Consider the following 20,447-nt stretch of genomic DNA (forward strand, 5'->3'; position numbering starts at 1 on the left):
GGAGCCCCAACCTTCAAAAACAAGGGGAAGGGCATGTATTATTACAAGTGAACAGTAGTTGTTTTCCTGTTGAAGGCCCCTTAGTTTTCTCACCCATTTTATAGCAATTCTACTATATGGTGCTTACAAAAATGTCCCCACTATTTAATTCTACATTCACCGGGCCCCCTCACCCATCAGGCCCCATAGTACTGGCATGACCAGGCATGATTGCCAGTACTCCACTATTACCAGGTCATTTTTACTGAATAATTAACACTGTAAATTAAAACCCAAAACACAATGGCAATATTTCAGGTTTGTTTTTTTTTCAATTTTAGTGCATTGGGAATTTTTTCCTCATTTTCCCGAACAATCCTTCATGCGATTGTTCTGTTTTTCCATAAGAGAAAAATTTAATGAATACACGAAATCTAATGAGACAAAAACTTCTAGTTTCATAAATAAAAGCACACAATAGATTTACCTCCAGATGGAGAAGTCCTCAGTCAATGATCTTCAGGAAATTCCAGAAGTAATCCACTAATACAGACGTAATCCGCTAATTCACAAGTAATTCGCAAGTAAAATCACTAATCCACAAGGAGAAGATCTAGCTAAGTGCAGTCAGGAGACAAACAAATACCAAGTCTGAGCCAGTGAGATGGGACGGAGTGTTTATAGGTTCCGCTCTATTGTGACATCACTCACCTGTGTGACATCACTACCAGCTTCCATATAAGGAAAGTGATGATGTCACAATGCAGCGCAATAACCAATACTTTTTCTCTCATTGTCTGCCCCTTATAAAGCAGCTAATAATGATGGCGGCACACATAGGCATGAATGAAACACAGTAAAATCCTGGCAGTTTTCCAGGTATAAGATTACAGCCGTGGTTACAGAGGTTTGGCTGAGCTTTTCCTATTTCCAATTCTCATCTTATGACATTATATCACATTTAATCTTTTTCTTACAGTTTCGTTTATCTTCTCATTCTGTATAGAAAGATCCATCTAACCATATATTCTAATGCTGAGGATAAAATCTTCAAACATTTGGTGTTATCATTGGATTTTCTTTCATTTCCACTGATAGGGGGCGGTGTTCTGGGAATTGTGTCATCATAGGATTCCAGGCAGCCATTCTACTTGCCCCCACTCCCTCACACCCTACATAAAAATATACACGTAATATATATTTATACACAACACACACACATACATATACATATTCGGCAATGTCCCAACCTTCATCAGCCAGGAGAAGGACATGTATTATGACACATAAGCAGCAATTATTTTCCAATTGAAGCCCCTTATTGTCCTCATCAGCGATACCCCTTTTATGGCCATTATAAAACATGTTTATAGTAATGCCCCTACCCCCACACACACGGATTTTGATATTCCCACAGTGAATCACTCCAACAGAGTCACTTCACACTTACATTGTGATGTCCCCGCAGTGCGAGCAACAAAATATAATATCGCCATAGCATGATGCCCCTATAGTGTTCCCCCATAGCATGATATAGTTATGGTCGCCGCCTCCATACATAAACAGTATCATGGCCTCCACACAGCATGATGTCCTGTCATTATGATGATCCCCACGCAGTATAACAACCCTCGTTTAGTATGGTGAAACCAGCAGCCCACTCTCAAAGTGAAGACCCCCACAGCCCATTCAGTATGATGGCCCCACAGCCGCTTAATTAGTATCAGCACCCACTCACAGAATGAAGCCCCCCCCCACAGCCCTCCACTCAAAAAGAGGGCCCCTCTTCCACTCATTCAGTATGATGGCCCCCACAACCCCTCACACTTTATGGTGGCCTCACACAGCACCTCACCCATTATAGTGGCCCCCATAGCCCATCACACAGTGTGATGGTTCCCCACAGCCACTAACACATTTTGATAGCGCTCACACAGTAAAATGGCTCTCACATCTCCCCACTCAGTAAAATGGTCCACTCAGCATGAAGACCTCACCAGCATCCTACTTTAAAATAATGGCCTAGTCTACTACGTGAGGGGATATGCCAACCACTATACTATGTGAGGTGCTGTGTGGGGCCTTCATAAAGTGTGAAGTGATGTGGGGACCATGATAATGAAAGGGGGGATGTGAGGGCCATTATATTGAGTGGGAAGCAGTGGGGTCCTCATACTGTGTGGGTGACTGGTGCACACCCCACTCATGCCCTTGGGTGACAGATTCCCATTGGGCCTCTCTTCAATTCTATTTTTCCTTCTTGCCTTCCAAGAGCTCTAAAATGTTTAGTCTTGGGTTGATAGAATTATGTGAGGGCTTGGGGTTTTTCTGATACCAACTGTAGTTTTGTCTTTACCATCTTGGGATCCATATGCCTTTCTGGTCGAAGTGACCAAAAAACGACAATTCTGCTATTTCATTTTTTTTCGTTTCTTTTGCAGTTCACCATTATGGATAAATATAATATTTCATTAGTTTGGACAATTATGAATGCAACCATGCAAAGTACGCTAATTTTTTTATATTTTAGATCTGATAACATTCCGGGAAAAAGTAGATTGATTTGAAATTATTTACATACATTTTTCAAATATTTTTCATTGGTTTTTCAAATTTTTGACTTCTGCAGGGACTTAAACATATATTTGCGTCTACATTACACTCCGGAAACCAGGGCCGGACTGGGACAAAAAAGCAGCCCTGCCACACAAACCCCACCAGCCCACAAATTATAACACTCACCAGCCCCGATCAGTGAATTTTTGCTATACTTTGTCGTCCCCTCATCACTCTATTAAAGGAGTTATTTAAAGAGCCACATGTTAATGGTGTCACTGTGCGTATGATTGGACCACAGCTCCATTTACATGGTGCTCTTCAAAGCTACGTTTCCTAGGATCATGGGGGTCCCAGCGGTCAGATCCACAACAAACAGAAAGTCATCCCCTATCCAAAAGATAGGGGAGAACTTCCGAATTTGGATAACCCTCCATACAGTATTATGTGCACAACTTAGTCCTCCATACATTGTTATTGGTACCACATAGTCCTCTTTACAGTATTATGGGCACCATATAATCCTCTATAGAGTATTATAGGCACCTCATAGACCTCCATACAGTACTATGGGCGCCACATAGTCCTCCATACAGTATTATGGGCACCACATAGTCCTCCATACAGTATTATGGGAACGACATAGTCCTTCATAGTATTATGGGCACAACATAGTCCTACATACAGTATTATGGGCATCACATAGTCCTCCATACAGTATTATGGGCAACACATAACGCTCCATACAGTATAATGGCCCCATATATTGATCCATACAGTACAATGGACCCCACATATTCCTCCATATGGTACAATGAGCCCATATAATGCTCCATACACTATTATGGGCCCCATACATTACTGCATACAGTTTTATGGGCCCCATATAACGGCCCAAACAGTATAATGGGCCCTCATACTGTATATTACTTCAAACAGTATAATGGGCCCCATATATTACTTTATACAGTATAATGGGCCCCATATACAGTATTACTTCATACAGTACAATGGGCCCCATATAATACTTCTCCCTGTCCCCACTGCTCTGGTTTCCTCAATGTATTCTGATCCTCTGCACTGCTTGGCATAGATGATTCGCTGTAGTGATGTCATTGCACCCTCTGCACTAAGACATCACAAAGCTCAGACGCAGAGGGGGAAAGATGAGAGAGGGAGCATCAGCAGATGGCTCCCTCACTCATCATTGTTTTCCACTGTGTCAGCGCTGGCACCGGAGCCCCTACTTACGAGCCCCATAGCATGACAAGTCCCTGACGGCAATTGCCCGCTTTTGCCAGGTGGTGATGTCAGCCTTGATATGTGTCATAATTGAGCACCACCAAATATTAAGCAGTGGGTGAATTGCTTTTAGGACACACACCCTTAAATCAAAGGCATTTATAAAAAGAAAATAATCAGCACACCGATTAAATGATTAAATAAGAGAAAAGTGGAGGACTCTTTATTAGCCCATGTGGTAATATTTCAATTCCATAGCAGAGAAATGATCTGTTATAGATCCAAAGCTTTGTCACATGGGCAAATAAAGAGTCCACCACTTTGCACAATTCATCGGAGTGCTTTTTATTTTCATAGATACACACACTTAGAGCAGATACTTATATTTACACCATGTATACAGGACAGGAGTAGTATACACAATGTATACAGCTCCACAATATATACCGTGGTAAGGAATATAGAGTGGAGCTGTGTATATACTGTATAGTGTAAAGATGGGCCAGTGTATATAGTGTGGATTCCACACTATATACACAGCAACATACTATATGAACAGCTCTACACTATATACACACAACTCTACATTATAATTGACAGTATTATACTATATTATGTTACATACTGCTGAATATATATCACATTTAGACTACTGTATATACATATGTATATACGAGTGCTGGGGCTGATGTATATACGGGTGCTGGGGCAGATGTATATGCGGGTGCTGGGGCAGATGTATATACGGGTGCTGGGACAGATGTATATACGAGTGCTGGGGCTGATGTATATAAAGGTGCTGGGGCTGATGTATATACGGGTGCTGGGACAGATGTATATACGAGTGCTGTGGCTGATGTATATAAGGGTGCTGGGGCTGATGTATATACGAGTGCTGGGGCTAATCATAGAATCATAGAATCGTAGAGTTGGAAGGGACCTCCTGGGCCATCTGGTCCATCCCCCTGCTCAAAGCAGGATTCGCTAAATCATCCCAGTCAGATGTCTGTCCAGCCTCTGTTTGAAGACTTCCATTGAAGGAGAACTCACCACTTCTCGTGGCAGCCTGTTCCACTCATTGATCACTCTAACTGTCAAAAAGTTTTTTCTAATATCTAATCTGTGCCTCCTCCCATTCAGTTTCATCCCATTGCTTCTAGTCTTTCCTCGTGCAAATGAGAATAAAGTTGATCCTTCTAAAATGTGACAGCCCTTTAGATATTTGTAGACAGCTATTAAGTCTCCTCTCAGTCTTCTCTTTTGCAAACTAAACATTCCCAAATCCTGCAACCTTTCCTCATAAGACAGGGTTTGCAGACCGGTCACCATTCTGGTCGCTCTTTTCTGAACTTGCTCCAGTTTGTTGATGTCTTTTTTAAAATGTGGTGCCCAAAACTGGACACAATATTCCAGATGAGGTCTGACCAAAGAGGAGTAGAGGGAAATAATGACTTCACGTGATCTAGACTGTATGCTTCTGTTAATACATCCTAGAATTGCATTTGCCTTTTTTGCTGCTGCATCACACTGTTGACTCATATTCAGTCTGTGATCTATTAGTATACCCAAGTCTTTTTCACATGTGCTGTCACTTAGCCCTATTCCTCCCATTCTATATCTGCTTTTTTCATTTTTATTGCCCAGATGTAGTACTTTGCATTTCTCCCTGTTAAAAACCATTCTGTTAGTTGCTGCCCACTTCTCCAGTTTATTTAAATCTTTTTGAATCCTCTCTCTCTCTTCTCTAGTATTAGCTATCCCTCCTAGCTTTGTGTCATCAGCAAATTTAATCAGTATATACTGTATATAATGTATATACGTATATACGAGTGTATATTATATACATTATATATATATAATGTATATACGAGTGCTGTGGTGATGTATATATGAGTGCCTGGGCTGATGTATATAAGGGTGCTGGGGCTGATGTATATACGGGTGCAGGGGCAGATGTATATGCGGGTGCTGGGGCTGATGTATATACAGGTACTGGGGCTGGTGTATATACGGGTGCTGGGGCTGATGTATATACAGGTTCTGGTGTATATATAGGTGCTGACTAGAGGCTGATCAGTGATGTATATACATGCAGCCCATATATACATCAGCCTCAAGTCAGCACCAGTATATACATCACCCCCGCCAGCACCTGTATATACATCAGCCCCAGCACCTGTGTATTATACAGGTGCTGATGTACAGTTAGGTCCATATATATTTGGACAGGGACATTTTTCTAATTTTGGTTCTAGACCTTACCACAAAGAATTTTAAACAAAACCATTCAGATGCAGTTGAAGTTCAGACTTTCAGCTTTCATTTGAGGGTATCCACTTTAAAATTGAATGAAGGGTTTAGCAGTTTCAGCTCCTTAACATGTGCCACCCTGTTTTTAAAGGGACCAAAAGTAATTGGACAGATTTAATAATTGTAACTAAAATGTTCATTTCTAGTACTTGGTTGAAAACCCTTTGTTGGCAATGACTGCCTGAAGTCTTGAACTCATGGACATCACCAGATGCTGTTTCCTCCTTTTTGATGCTCTGCCAGGCCTTCACTGCGGTGGTTTTCAGTTGCTGTTTGTTTGTGGGCCTTTCTGTCTGAAGTTTAGTCTTTAACAAGTGAAATGCATGCTCAATTGGGTTGAGATCAGGTGACTGACTTGGCGATTCAAGAATATTCCACTTCTTTGCTTTAATATACTCCTGGGTTGCTTTGGCTTTATGTTTTGGGTCATTGTCCATCTGTAGTATGAAACGACGACCAATCAGTTTGGCTGGATCTGAGCCCACAGTATGGCTCTGAATACCTCAGAATTCATTCGGCTGCTTCTGTCCTGTGTCACATCATCAATAAACACTAGTGACCCAGTGCCACTGGCAGCTATGCATGCCCAAGCCATCACACTGCCTCCGCCGTGTTTTACAGATGATATGGTATGTTTTGGATCATGAGCTGTACCACGCCTTCGCCATACTTTTCTCTTTCCATCATTCTGGTAGAGGTTGATCTTGGTTTCATCTGTCCAAAGAATGTTCTTCCAGAACTGTGCTGGCTTTTTTAGATGTTTTTTAGCAAAGTCCAGTCTAGCCTTTTGATTCTTGATGCTTATGAGTGGCTTGCACCGTGCAGTGAACCCTCTGTATTTACTTTTATGCAGTCTTCTATTTATGGTAGATTTGGATATTGATACGCCTACCTCCTGGAGAGTGTTGTTCACTTGGTTGGCTGTTGTGACGGGGTTTCTCTTCACCATGGAGATTATTCTGCGATCATCCACCACTGTTGTCTTCCGTGGGCGCCCAGGTCTTTTTGCATTGATGAGTTCACCAGTGCTTTCTTTCTTTCTCAGGATGTACCAAACTGTAGATTTTGCCACTCCTAATGTTGTAGCAATTTCTTGGATGGGATTTTTCTGTTTTTGCAGCTTAAGGGTAGCTTGTTTCACCTGCATGGAGAGCTCCTTTGACCGAATGTTTCCTTCACAGCAAAACCTTCCAAATGCAAGCACCACACCTCAGATCAACTCCAGGCCTTTTATCTGCTTAATTGAGAATGACATAACAAAGGGATTGCCCACACCTGTCCATGAAATTGCCTTGGAGTCAATTGTCCAATTACTTTTGGTCCCTTTAAAAACAGGGTGGCACATGTTAAGGAGCTGAAACTCCTAAACCCTTCATCTAATTTTAATGTGGATACCCTCAAATGAAAGCTGAAAGTTTGAACTTCAACTGGATCTGAATTGTTTTGTTTAAAATTCATTGTGGTAATGTCTAGACTCTAGAACCAAAATTAGGAAAATGTTGTCTCTGTCCAAATATATATGGACCTAACTGTATATACTGGTGCTGAGGCTTACGTATATGCTGTTGCTGAGGCTTATGTATAGATAGGTGCTGACTCGAGGCTGATGTATATACAGTGTATAGTGTATATACATCAGCCATTTTTGGCACAGTGGCTGGTACTGAGGAAAAGAAAGAAAGAACAGAGAGAGAGAAAGAAAAAAGAAAGATTAGAGAGAGAAAGAAGGAAAGAACAGAGAGAGAAAGAAACAGAGAGATAAAGAAATCTAATATATAAAGCTCAAAGTGTGTATGTATGTGTGTATGTATGTGTGTATGTCCGGGATAGGCATCCGAACTGTCGCAGCTACAGCCACAAAATTTGGCACAGTCACACGTCTGGACCCGGAGAGCGGGGTCATAAGAAGCTATGTTGTGAGGCGAAATTCTAACCCCGCGCGTTCCAATTCACCAAACAATTTTGCCCCTATCTACATACTGGGGGAAAAAGTGTGTGCGCGTCAAGCCCCGCCCCTCATTATGATGTCATAATGCCCCTATTTGCCTACTGGGGAAACAGTGTGTGTGTATCAAGCCCCACCCCTCATTATGATGTCACAATGGTTGCCATGGTGACGCTGATGTCATCATAGGTTGCAAGCCCCGCTGCTGCTCATTATGATGTCATAATGGTTGACTATGGGATGGAGGATGTGTGATGGGTATATGGGCACTGGACTATGGGATGGAGGATATGTATGACGGGTATATGGGCACTGGATTATGGGATGGAGGATATGTATGATGGGTATATGGGCACGGGACTATGGGATGGCGGATATGTATGATGGGTATATGGGCACGGGACTATGGGATGGAGGATGTGTGATGGGTATATGGGCATGGGACTATGAGATGAAGGATGTGTGATGGGTATATGGGAACTCGACTATGGGATGGCGAATATGTATGATGGGTATATGGGCATGGGACTATGGGATGGAGGATGTGTGATGGGTATATGGGCACTGGACTTTGTGATGGAGGATATGAATGACGGGTATATGGGCACTCGACAATGGGATTGTGAATATGTATGATGGGTATATGGGCATGGGACTATGGGATGGAGAATATGTATGATGGGTATATGGGCATGGGACTATGGGATGGAGGATGTGTGATGGGTATATGGGCACGGGACTCTGGGATGAAGGATATGTATGATGGGTATATGGGCACGGGACTATGGGATGGAGGATATATATGATGGGTATATGGGCACGGGACTATGGGATGGAGGATATGTATGATGGGTGTATGGGCATGGGACTATGGGATGGAGGACATGTGATGGGTATGTGGGCACTCGACTATGGGATGGAGGATATGTATGATGGGTATATGGGCAGGGGACTATGGGATGGAGGATAATTATAATTTACTATAACTAACCACAGTTAGTTACTATGCCCGGGCAGCGCCGGGCTCTTCAGCTAGTATTGTATAAAGATACTATAGCAGCCCGGCTCCCAATGTAATACCCACCTGAGCCTCCCGATGCAGGACATATCATGATCCGTTCACATGGCCGGCATCCCCGATTCCAAGGCAATCCCTCTGTCCACGCTGTCGGAGGAGGACACGGTGATCTGAAGCATTCTCTGACGTGCCTCCATGGTTCCGTCACAATCTCCTCCCGAAATTACCTCATTTCCGGTCAGCTTCCAGCACGTCACTTTCGGTAGAACGTCACGTGCGAGTTTTAAAGTGCTCCTCGGGGATCCGCCGCGTACTCCTGTGTCCGCGGGAAAAGTAAGCTTCCAGCTGGGGCAGTCTCTCTCTCAAAATCGGGACTGTCCCATTGGATACGGGACAGTTGGGAGGTATGAATGCTCCCCACCATACACCTCGTACACGCATGGCTCCGCACGCCTCATACACACACGGTCCAGCTTTGTATGCCTCGTACACACACGGCTCCGCTCTGTACACCTCGCGCACACATGGTTCCACTCAGTACACACATGGCTCCGCTCCGTAAAACTCGTACACATGCGACTCTGCTCCGTACGCCTTGTACACACATGGCTCCACTCCGTAAACCTTGAACACATGCGACTTTGCTCCATACACCTCGTACACACGCGAATCCGCTCCATACACAAGCAGCTCCGCTCCGTACACCCCGCACACACACGGCTTCATTCTGTACACATCCGGATCTGCTCCGCTCCGTAAACACAAGGCTCAGATCCGTACACTTTGTATACACAGGGCTCCATTCCATACACCTTGTACACACAAGGCTCCGCTCCGTAGACTTTGTACACACCTCCGGCTCCGCTTCGTACACACCCGGCTCTGCTCCACTCCGTACACCTCGCACACATCCGGCTCCGCTCCGTACACCTCGTACACACATGGTTCCGCTCCGTAGACCTTGTGCATACCTCCGCTCCATACACCTCCGGCTCCGCTCCGTACACCTTATACACACACTGCTCCACTCCGTAGACCTTGCACACACCTCCGCTCCGTACACCTCGTACACCTCCGGCTCTGCTTCGTACACCTCGTACACACGCGGCTCCGCTCTGTACACCCCATACACACCCGGCTCTGCTCCACCCCGCACACCTCGTACACACACGGCTCCGCTCCGTAGACCTTGTACATACCTTCGCTCCGTACACCTCCGGCTCCGCTTCGTACACACCCGGCTCTGCTCCGCTCCGTACACCTCGTACACACAGGGCTCCGCTCCGTAGACCTTGTACATACCTTCGCTCCGTAAACCTCCGGCTCTGCTCCGTACACCTCATACACACACTGCTCCGCTCCGTAGACCTTGTACACACATCCGCTCCGTACACCTCCGGCTCTGCTTCGTACACCTCGTACACACGCGGCTCCTCTCTGTACACCCCATACAGACCCGGCTCTGCTCCACACCGTACACCCCACCAGTTGAGAGTTCTCCTTCCGTTCTCCCTCTGGTGGTGACAGGAGGTAGTGAGCTTGGTTTAATTGCTAGTGATTTGCCACCTGGTGAGGAAGGATAACGATTGGATCTCTGGAGTATCAGACTGGATATAAGACAGCCGATGCCCAATCCTGGTGCTGGTGATTCAGTCTGCTTCTCAGGTCTTGGACTCAGCTCTGTTCCAGTCTTCTCAAGTTAAGTTTGTTTTTGCTAATGTTCACACTTGCTCTTGTTGGTCAATTCAGTTTTTTGTGGGGTCAGTCAGCCCAGCTGGGCTGTGCTGAATTTCCACTCTTATTTATCTGTATTTGCCAATTTGCTTTTTTTTGTCCCTTATTAGATTGGCCTCTTTTTGCTCTGTCTCAGAATATTTCAGAGTGCTGATATAGTGGGAGAAGTCTAGTGACTTCAGGGTTAATTTTGCTATCGGATGTGTTGGACATTATCTTTGGTCGGGTGTTTGGCAGATTGCAGACAGTGTCTTTCCTTTCCTGTCCTTTCTAGTTAGTTTGGCCCCATCGTTTGCTCAGCTTATTTTCCTGCCTTTGTATTTGTTTTCATCTTGTAACACCGTCAATACATGTGGGGGCTGTCTTTCCTTTGGGGTCTGCTCTGGGGCAGTTAGTTTTCCTCTTTTCCTGCTTTAGGCTTATTTAGCTCTCCGGTTGTGACCAGGCGTCTAGGACCAATGTAGGAACCTTCCACGACTGCTGCTAGTTGTGAGTTAGAATCAGGGATCTGCAGTCTGCATAGTTACCAACCTCTCTGGTTTTCTGAGGCTTAGCTTGTGTTGTTTTTTTTTCCTCGGCGACCCATTCATAACAGTACACCAGTATACACTGTTGGGGTATTTTTCAATCTTCATATATATTTCAGTCTCAGAAAGAGAGTCCAGACTCTCCGCAAGAGGAAACGAGATGGATACAAGTATAGACGGAAAGTCAACTGATTGCAGAAATTTTAGAATTACTAATCATTGTAAAAACTTCCGGGAGAATTCTCAGAGGTGATGCTGACCCCCATTTACTTTGAGAAAGGGTACAGTATCACCGGATAACAGGTATATATAGCATAGTTTAAACATTAAAAACCTATGTCTATATATCAGGAGGCAGACTCAGAGGGTCTCAGGCCCAGTATGGATTTGACGTGATTGTACAAAGTTGAGAAAGGGTACAGTATCACTGGATAGCAGGTATATATAGAATAGTTTAAACATTAAAAATCTGCGTGTATATTTCCGGAGTCCGACAAAGACACTCACAGCCTCAGTATGGTTTAGACAAAAGTAAAAAGGGTTATGTATTCGAAGCGTACACAAGTATACACTGTAATAAAAGGGTAATAGACATATTATATGTGGAGGCCAAATATCAACGATATATAATGGCCATAAAAGAAGATCAATAATATAAATCATATATCATGATCCACATAATTGAGGCAGGACAAATGCAGGACAACTGCACATTTACTAGAAATTACCAAAAGAAGAAGCAGTCAAAAATCCATAAAACTATAATGTTTATTGAAAATAGTAATAAAACATTAATAAATATGGACACACAGTATTTGGAAAGGGAAAAGGAACAGCATATAGATGAACACAATGGTCATGAAGGGCCAACGAGGCTGCAGACACCCCGTCAGGATAATAGAATGCAGAGCTAGATAATATAGCTAATAAAAGTCAAGGGGATATAAAAACTATATAGTATAACAAATCATATAGCAAGTGCTGCTATCCTTCATGATAAACCACCACTGCATCTCATTGTGAGTCGACGTCCATAACAAATGGAAGCCATTGATTATCTGAAGATAGAGCCCAGCAGGACAGTGCATACCTACCTCTTAATCATCATCTATCATTTCAACAAATTTGTATTGGCAGTCCCAGTGCAGTATTTAACAGGCCAGACTACACAGTAGTGGAGCAGGGAGAGGTAAGTCAAGTGCTGGTGCCCTGAGCAAGCAGGGGGGGCCCACTCATGGGCGGCAGTACTGGGACAGGGCCCCTCATAGTACGCCGGTGTGTCTGACGGCGGGTGTGCACCCCCACCGTCAGAGACACTTGATTCTACTATGAGGGACCTTGTGCCAGTGCCTTTGCCAAAGAGTGTGCCCACCCACCTGTCCAGGGCAATGGCACTCGCACGGGTGCGTGCGCCTCGTGGTGACCCCGGCCCTGTGGGAGGAGGCAGCCCAGTTAGGGAGGTGGAAAAAATGGCATATGTTGATGTTGGATATTCAGCAGCTGCAAATGGAGTAATTGGAGAAGTTCGTGGAAGAAGAGGACAAAAGCAAGCCATTTTTCTGGCAACCTACGTGACAGCAGGGGAGGGTGGGACAAAATCCTTTAAAACCCATTATTACGCGCCCCGACGCTCGCCTGGGGTCCTCCTCCTCCCGGTGCACCCCTCCTCCATCCTCGCGCCGTGCCCTGTCTGGCTTTGCAGGGTCATGGCGCGTCAGAGGCACGCACATGCGCACTCGCTCGTTTCTGACCGCGGGGCATCCTGGGAGCACGTGACCCGGTGGCTCCGCCCCAACATGGCGGCGCCCACCGGGTATTTCTGTCTGGCGTCTTGAGTGGTAAGACGCCTGTTTGTCTTGCTCTGTGGCGCTTAGCGTTCCTGCGCAGCGTCGCCCCCGACTCTCAGGTCCCTCCACTCTCCTAGTCTGCGCTCTGCTCACCGCTCCGTAGCCCCGTCTGGGATCTCCGCTCAGTTCCCTCTGCTGTCTTCCTTCCTGTTTCCGTGCCTGTCCCTTGCCTGGTCCTCCCCTGCTGCTGTCTTCGTTAGCCCCTTAGCTAGGGCCCTGTCTGTACCCCTAGGCCAGTCCCTCCTAATCTTCCTTCCTTCCTTCTTCCATTCCAGCACCTCTGCTCCGGCTCCGTCCTGATCGGTCCTGGTTCCCTCAGTCTGTTCCCTCCTACTCCGGGTCTACTCTAGTCAGCATCCTTTGGCCTTTCCCTCTGTACACTCCCTGGGTCGTCCCTTTGGTTCCGGCTGTCGTGGTCTCACCCCCCTTGGGCCTGCCCCTAACACTCCCTGTATAGGGGGTGGCCATCACCTGGTCCGCTCGCCCTCGGGGGCTCTGGAGCCACGACCCATAGGGTCCACTCTCGGGTTCCCACTTAGAACCCTAACACCCATGCATGGTTCATTTTAATGAAGGTTAGATCATCAACATTTTGGGTCGACAGACGGGTCCTTTTTTCTGTCAGGATTGATCCAGCAGCACTGAAGACTCGTTCAGATAACAAACTAGCAGCAGGACAAGCGAGCTCCTGTAAGACATATTGTGACAATTCAGGCCAGGTTTCAAGTTTACAGGCCCAATAGTCAAAGGGGAATGACCGGTGAGGGAGAACATCGATATGGGACGAGAAGTAGTTTGTTACCATAGTTGACAACTGCTGTCTCCTGTCACTTTCGATCGATGCAGTATAACCAGTCGTGTGAGCGGTACTTGAAAAGTCAGTCCACACCATGGTCATGAAACCCCTGTGTCCAACGCCACTTTGGCTGTGTGCACCACGAACACCTCTTCCATGTTGCCTCCTACGGCTCGTTGGAAAAACATCACCGTCGCTGTGTGCTGGGAATGCCCCACCAAGCGGTTAACCAGAGTTGCTTGTTTGTTAGCCAATATTAGCTCTAGGTTCTCCTGTGGCATGATGTTTTGGAATTTGCCTTTATAGCGTGGATCCAGGATGCTGGCCAACCAGTAGTCGTCATCGTTCATCATTTTGGCAATGCGGTGGTCCCTTTTTAGGATCTGCAAGGCATAATCTGACATGTGGGCCAATGTTCCAGGTGTCAATGATGCACTGCGAGTGCTGGGTGGAGGAGCACAAACCCTGTATCTGACCTTGCCACGCCAACATTTTCACTTGCCCCCTGAGAAGCATCCTCCCCAAAATAATTATCCCCATAATCCTCCTCCTCCTCCTCTTCTTCCTCCACCTCGTCCATGAGACTTCCCTGAGCAGACAATGGCTGACTGTCATCAAGGCTTCCCTCTTCCTCCTCGGCTGCAGATGCCTGCTCCTTAATGTGCGTCAAAGTTTGCATGAGCAGATGCATAAGTGGGATGCTCATGCTTATGATGGCGTCGTCTGCGCTTACCAGCCATGTGCATTCCTCAAAACACTGAAGGACTTTACAGAGGTCTTTCAGCTTCGACCACTGCACACCGGACAACTCCATGTCTGCCTGCAAACTGCCTGCCCGTGTATCCTCCCACAAATGAATTACAGCCTGCCTCTGTTTGCACAGCCTCTGAACCATGTGCAGGGTGGAGTTCCACCTTGTTGCAACGTCGATAATTAGGCGGTGCTTGGGAAGGTGGAGCAATCGCTGCAGCTTCTGCATACGACTGGAGTGTAGGGGTGACCGGCGGATGTGCGAGCACAGTCTTCGCACCGGATAATTATTGAGGAAGCACTGCACCACCAGGTTCAAGGTGTGAGCCAGGCAAGGTATGTGTCTGAGTTTTGAAAGGGCTATGGCTGCCACAAAATTCCGTCCGTTATCACTAACTACCTTGCCTGTCTCAAGATGTAGACTGCCTAGCCATGACTCAGTTTGTCGCTGCAAGTAGTCGGCCAGTACCTCCGCGGTGTGTCTGTTGTCGCCCAAACACATCATCTTCATCACAGCCTGCTGACGCTTACCACTAGCTGTTCTATAGTGGGACAACTCGTGTGCAACACTGGCAGCTGCGGATGGAGTGCTCGTGCGACTGCGCTCTGTGGACGAGCTTTCGCTTCTGAAGGAGAAGGAGGGTCGAACGCCTACAGCCAACTGTTTCCTATACCGTGGGCTAGGCAGCACTGTCCCACTGCCGCTGTCCCCTGTGGACCCTGCATCCACCACATTAACCCAGTGCGCAGTGATGGACACATAACGGCCTTGGCCATGCCTACTGGACCATGCATCTGTTGTGAGGTGCACCTTTCCACTCACTGATTGCTTGAGTGCATGGACAATGCGGTCTTTCACATGCACGTGGAGGGCTGGGATGGCTTTTTGCGAAAAAAAGTGCCGACTGGGTAGGTCATAGCGTGGTACTGCGTAGGCCATGAGGTCGCGGAAAGCTTTGCTTTCTACCAACCGGTAGGGCATCATCTCTAACGAGATTAGTTTGGCAATGTGGGCGTTCAAAGTGACGCGGATGAGAGGATGAGTACTTTCTTGTCCTACTGAGAGTCTCTTTTAGGGTGAGCTGGACTTGAGAGCTGCATATGGTGGAACTAGCGGTTGACATGGCGAACTGAGAGAGGGTTGGTGATGGTGATGGTGTTGGTGGTGTTGCTGATGGCCTAGATTCAGTCTTTCATAGCAATAACATTGTGATTCCATGACTGCTTTTGCCCTTGCGACGACATCTCGACATTTGCTGCTGGTGGTGTGCTAACTGGTGGGCTTACAGTGGGGGAAGCGATGTAGCATTGCTGACTACCTTTATTCGGAACAGGTGCACATGTGGTACATGAGGTTTGGTAGTCCGTCCACGTTTGCAAGTGCATGGTGGTTAAATGTCTAATCATGCAACTTGTATTCAAATTTCTCAGATTTTTCCCTCGGCTAAAGGTCTTTGTGCTCTTCTTACAGATAACTTTTGCCTGATCATTAAGATTTTGTTCAAAAAATGCCACACTGCACTCTTCCTACTATGGAAGACATTTTGAGACCTTGCACGCTGTTCTAATTTGACCGTCTGGCCAAGCTGTCCTGCAACTCTTTTGGTTTTTGTAACATGTTTTTGGACTGCGACGGTCATGCCAGATAACAGCTGTTGCGATGTCGTTGCCTGCTGCAAATCCTCCTCCTCCTCTTCTGAGCTGTAGGCAGCGGCACCCTCTTCCCCCAATGGATGCCAATCTGGGACAACAACTGGGTCATCCATCACCTCCTCTTCAATTTCATGTGCACCTTCCTCTGTTTCACCGTGTAAGGTGGTATATTATGCGGGAAGGGGCACTGGAGTTTCATCAGGGTCTGATTCTGCCTCAGTGCACTGCGAGGACAAGGTCGTGCTCTGAGTGAATGTACCAGCAGAAAAATCTAGCAGTGGCTGTGCATCAGTGCACTCCATGTCAGATTCATCTTTGACTGGGGAATTCACGATTTGACTTGCTATCCCAGGTATGGCATGTGAAAAGAGCTCCATGGAGTAATAGGTAGTGTGGCCTGTCACATCCTTCACTTTTGTTAGGGGTGAAGGACACAAGGATAGGTGTTGTTCCTGACCAGGAGCCTCCAATGACGACTCAGTGCTTTTATTTTTTGAAACTTCAGAAGAGGAGTTGAGAGAGCTGGAGGCTGTGTCAGCAATGTAAGCCAAAACTTGTTCTTGAAGCTCCGGCTTTAAAAGCGGTTTACCAAATCCCAGAAAAGAGAGCCTTCGAGGCCTTGTGGAGCCAGACGATGACGCAGGCTCAACACCTCCTGCCTTAGGTGCTATTGTGCTTTTGCCACTACCAACAGATGCAACACCACCACCACCACCATCGGGACCAGCTGGCAACCCCTGCCCACTTCCATGGTGTCTTCCCCCATACTTTCTCATTTTTGTGAAAATGAACCCAAAATACCACCAGCTATATGGTATCTATAGGATTGGTGAGAATTTGAATCTCACTATAGATTTAAGGACGCTGAACTATTGTCTCAGGCCCAGGAGAGATTACACCTCAATGTAACAGGCTGAAATTGGATGGTGTATGACAAGGTGGAGGGTGTCTATAGGATTGGTGAGAATTGGAATCTCACTATAGATTTGAGAACGCTGAACTATTGTCTCAGGCCCAGGAGAGATTACACCTCAATTTAACAGGCTGAAATTGGATGGTGTATGACAAGGTGGAGGGTGTCTATAGGAATGGTGAGAATTTGAATCTCACTATAGATTTGAGGACGCTGAACTATTGTCTCAGGCCCAGGAGAGATTACACCTCAATGTAACAGGCTGAAATTGGATGGTGTATGACAAGGTCGAGGGTGTCTATAGGATTGGTGAGAATTTGTATCTCACTATAGATTTGATGACGCTGAACTATTGTCTCAGGCCCAGGAGAGATTACACCTCAATGTAACAGGCTGAAATTGGATGGTGTATGACAAGGTGGAGGGTGTCTATAGGATTGGTGAGAATTGGAATCTCACTATAGATTTGAGGACACTGAACTATTGTCTTAGGCCCAGGAGAGAATACACCTCAATGTAACAGGCTGAAATTGGATGGTGTATGACAAGGTGGAGGGTGTCTATAGGATTAGTGAGAATTTGGATGTCACTAGAGATTTGAGGACGCTGACAATGATGCTCTCAGTCCAAGTATGGACGCAGGCAGCCTAATAAGCAGGACTGCTGCACACACAAAAGGGTGGAAAAATGAACGCTTGGTAACTGTGCAGAAAGGAGGAAAAAAAGTATTTTTGCTTTTAAAATAGCAGTTTGCACAGCAGTGTGCAAACAGCAATGCAGCTATCAGGGAGCCTTATAAGGCAGCCTAATAACCAACAGAGCTGATGCACAAAATTAGAGCCTCCCCTGTCACTGCACACAAAGTGTTGTGTTGTAAGTGAAAATCGCTAACAGCAGAAGCAGTTTTTTGGTTCTTCTTCCCTGCCTAACGCTCTCCCTTATTCAGAATCAGCAGCTGCAACCTCTCCCTAATGCTAAGATCGGCAGAAGTAAGATGGTGGTCGGTGTGCACGCCCTTTTATAGCCTCTGTGATGCCACACAAAGCCAGCCAATCACTTGCATGCCCTTCTCAAAGATGGTGGTGACCGATGCCTATGTCATCGCGTTGCCCACAGTGTGCGTCCTCCATCATTGGCTGAAAAAGGGCGCTGGAAGCATCTTTTGAAACACGACTTTGGCGCTCTGGTCGCCGAACTCGTGGCCGACCTCATGTTATGGTCGGGTTTCATTTCATGAAACCCGACTTCAGCGAAAGTCGCCGACTTTTGAATACGACCGACCCGTTTTGCTCAACTCTAATCAGGACAGATGAATCTATATGTATTTCTGCTTCACCAATTCAGGCTGCTTGAGAGTGATGGTGATGGAATGTTTTCTTGGCACATTGTGACCCCTGATACCTTTGGATTGATGAACCCTTTCTGCCATGCAGGTGGAGTAATGTTGTGGAGAATGTTGTCTCGGCTCCCTGCATCTCCTACGATACCCGTTGAAGGATGAACCCTTGCTGAAGGCTGGTATGATGGAGTAATGGTGGGGGAATGTTTTATTATTGCACCCTAGCTCCTCAGATTCCTGTGGATAGATGACCTATTCCTGCAAGCTAGTAGGTTAGAATAATGATAGGGTATTGTTTTCTCGGCACTCTCTAACTCCGGTGATTCCTGTGGATGGATGACCCCTTATTGAACATTTATAGGGTGGAATAATGGTGGGAGAATGCTTTCTTGGTGCACCCTAGTTCCTCAGATACCGGATGTATGACCCCTTCCTGCAGACTGACGTAAGTGTAATAACGGTGCGGGGAAGGTTATCTTTGCACACCCTGCTCCTCTGATACCTGTGGATGGACATATGAAGAGCAGTCCTTCCTTGAGGCTTTTATCTAATCTGTGGCAATTGCGAGTAGCTATAGTGTCGGCATCTCCAATATTCCTGCACTACAATGTCATCACTTTTTCACATTTATGCCACACTGAATTGCTGCAGTTTTGATGGCAGCAGAACCAAAAAAATTTGATCCAGCACGTTTCTAGACGACTGTTTTTCTAGGTAAAGTGGCAGATCACGTTAGTCTAAACTCAGTCAGTGGTCCATTATCTCTCAGCCAATCTTTCTTCTTGGGATTTACAATCAGATTCAAGTGCACAGATATCGGACTTAATGACAATTTTTAAGAAATATTTTAAGAACTGACATCTGACCTCAACTCAAAGGCCAAAGATCTCCACCAGTATCTATGAAGCACTTTACTCTACGTCTACTGTGAATAACTATGACGGCTGCCCAGTCAATCATAAGTCCGTTCTTGCAGATTTTCTGAAGGTATCAAGTCGAGTGAATGTTAATTGTGCTCTTGTGACAAATTCACAGTCATGAAGCAATGACAAGTCAAAGTAAGTTATTCCAGTAATTAGCGATTCACTAATAAACCCTAAACACATGCATATTAACCCCTTAAAGACCAAGGATATTTCCGATTTTTTGTTTCCATTTTTCGCTCCCCTTCTTCTCAGATCCATAACTTTTGTTATTTTTCCATCACTACGGACACGTGACGGCTTGTTTTTTTTGCGAGACGAATTTTACTTTTGAACAACACCATTGCTTTTACCAGACTGTACACTGGAAAATGGGGAAAAAAATTCTAAGTGCCGTGAAATGGCAAAAAAGGGCAATTCCACAATAGTGTTTTGGATTTTTTTTACTATCTTCAGGAAAACTGCCACTATCATTCCCCAGGTGATTACAAGTTCGTAGATACCAAACATGTAAAGGTTATTATTTATTTAAGTGGTGAAAAAAAATCCAAAGTTTGTCAAATTTCTTTAGAAATGGCGCCATTTTACAAGACCCGTAGCATCTCCTTTTTCCCAGGATCTGGAGCTGGGAGAGTGCATATGTTTTGCGTGCCGACCTGATGTCTTTATGAACACTATTTGGGGTAGATATGATGTTTTGATCACCCGTTATTGTATTTTATTGCAATGTTGCAGCGACTAAAAAACTTAATTCTGGCCTTTAGATTGTTTTCTCGTTATACCGTTTACAGTTCGGATTAATTCTTTTTATATCTTGATACATTAGGTGATTCTGAATGATGCGATACCAAATATGTGTATTTTTTATTTTACTTTGAATGGGCCAAATGGGGGTGATTTGAATTTTTACACTTT

This window comes from Dendrobates tinctorius, unplaced genomic scaffold, assembly GCF_039654945.1.
Source record: "Dendrobates tinctorius isolate UK_male_01 unplaced genomic scaffold, ASM3965494v1 ptg000075l, whole genome shotgun sequence".
Taxonomy (NCBI): domain Eukaryota; kingdom Metazoa; phylum Chordata; class Amphibia; order Anura; family Dendrobatidae; genus Dendrobates; species Dendrobates tinctorius.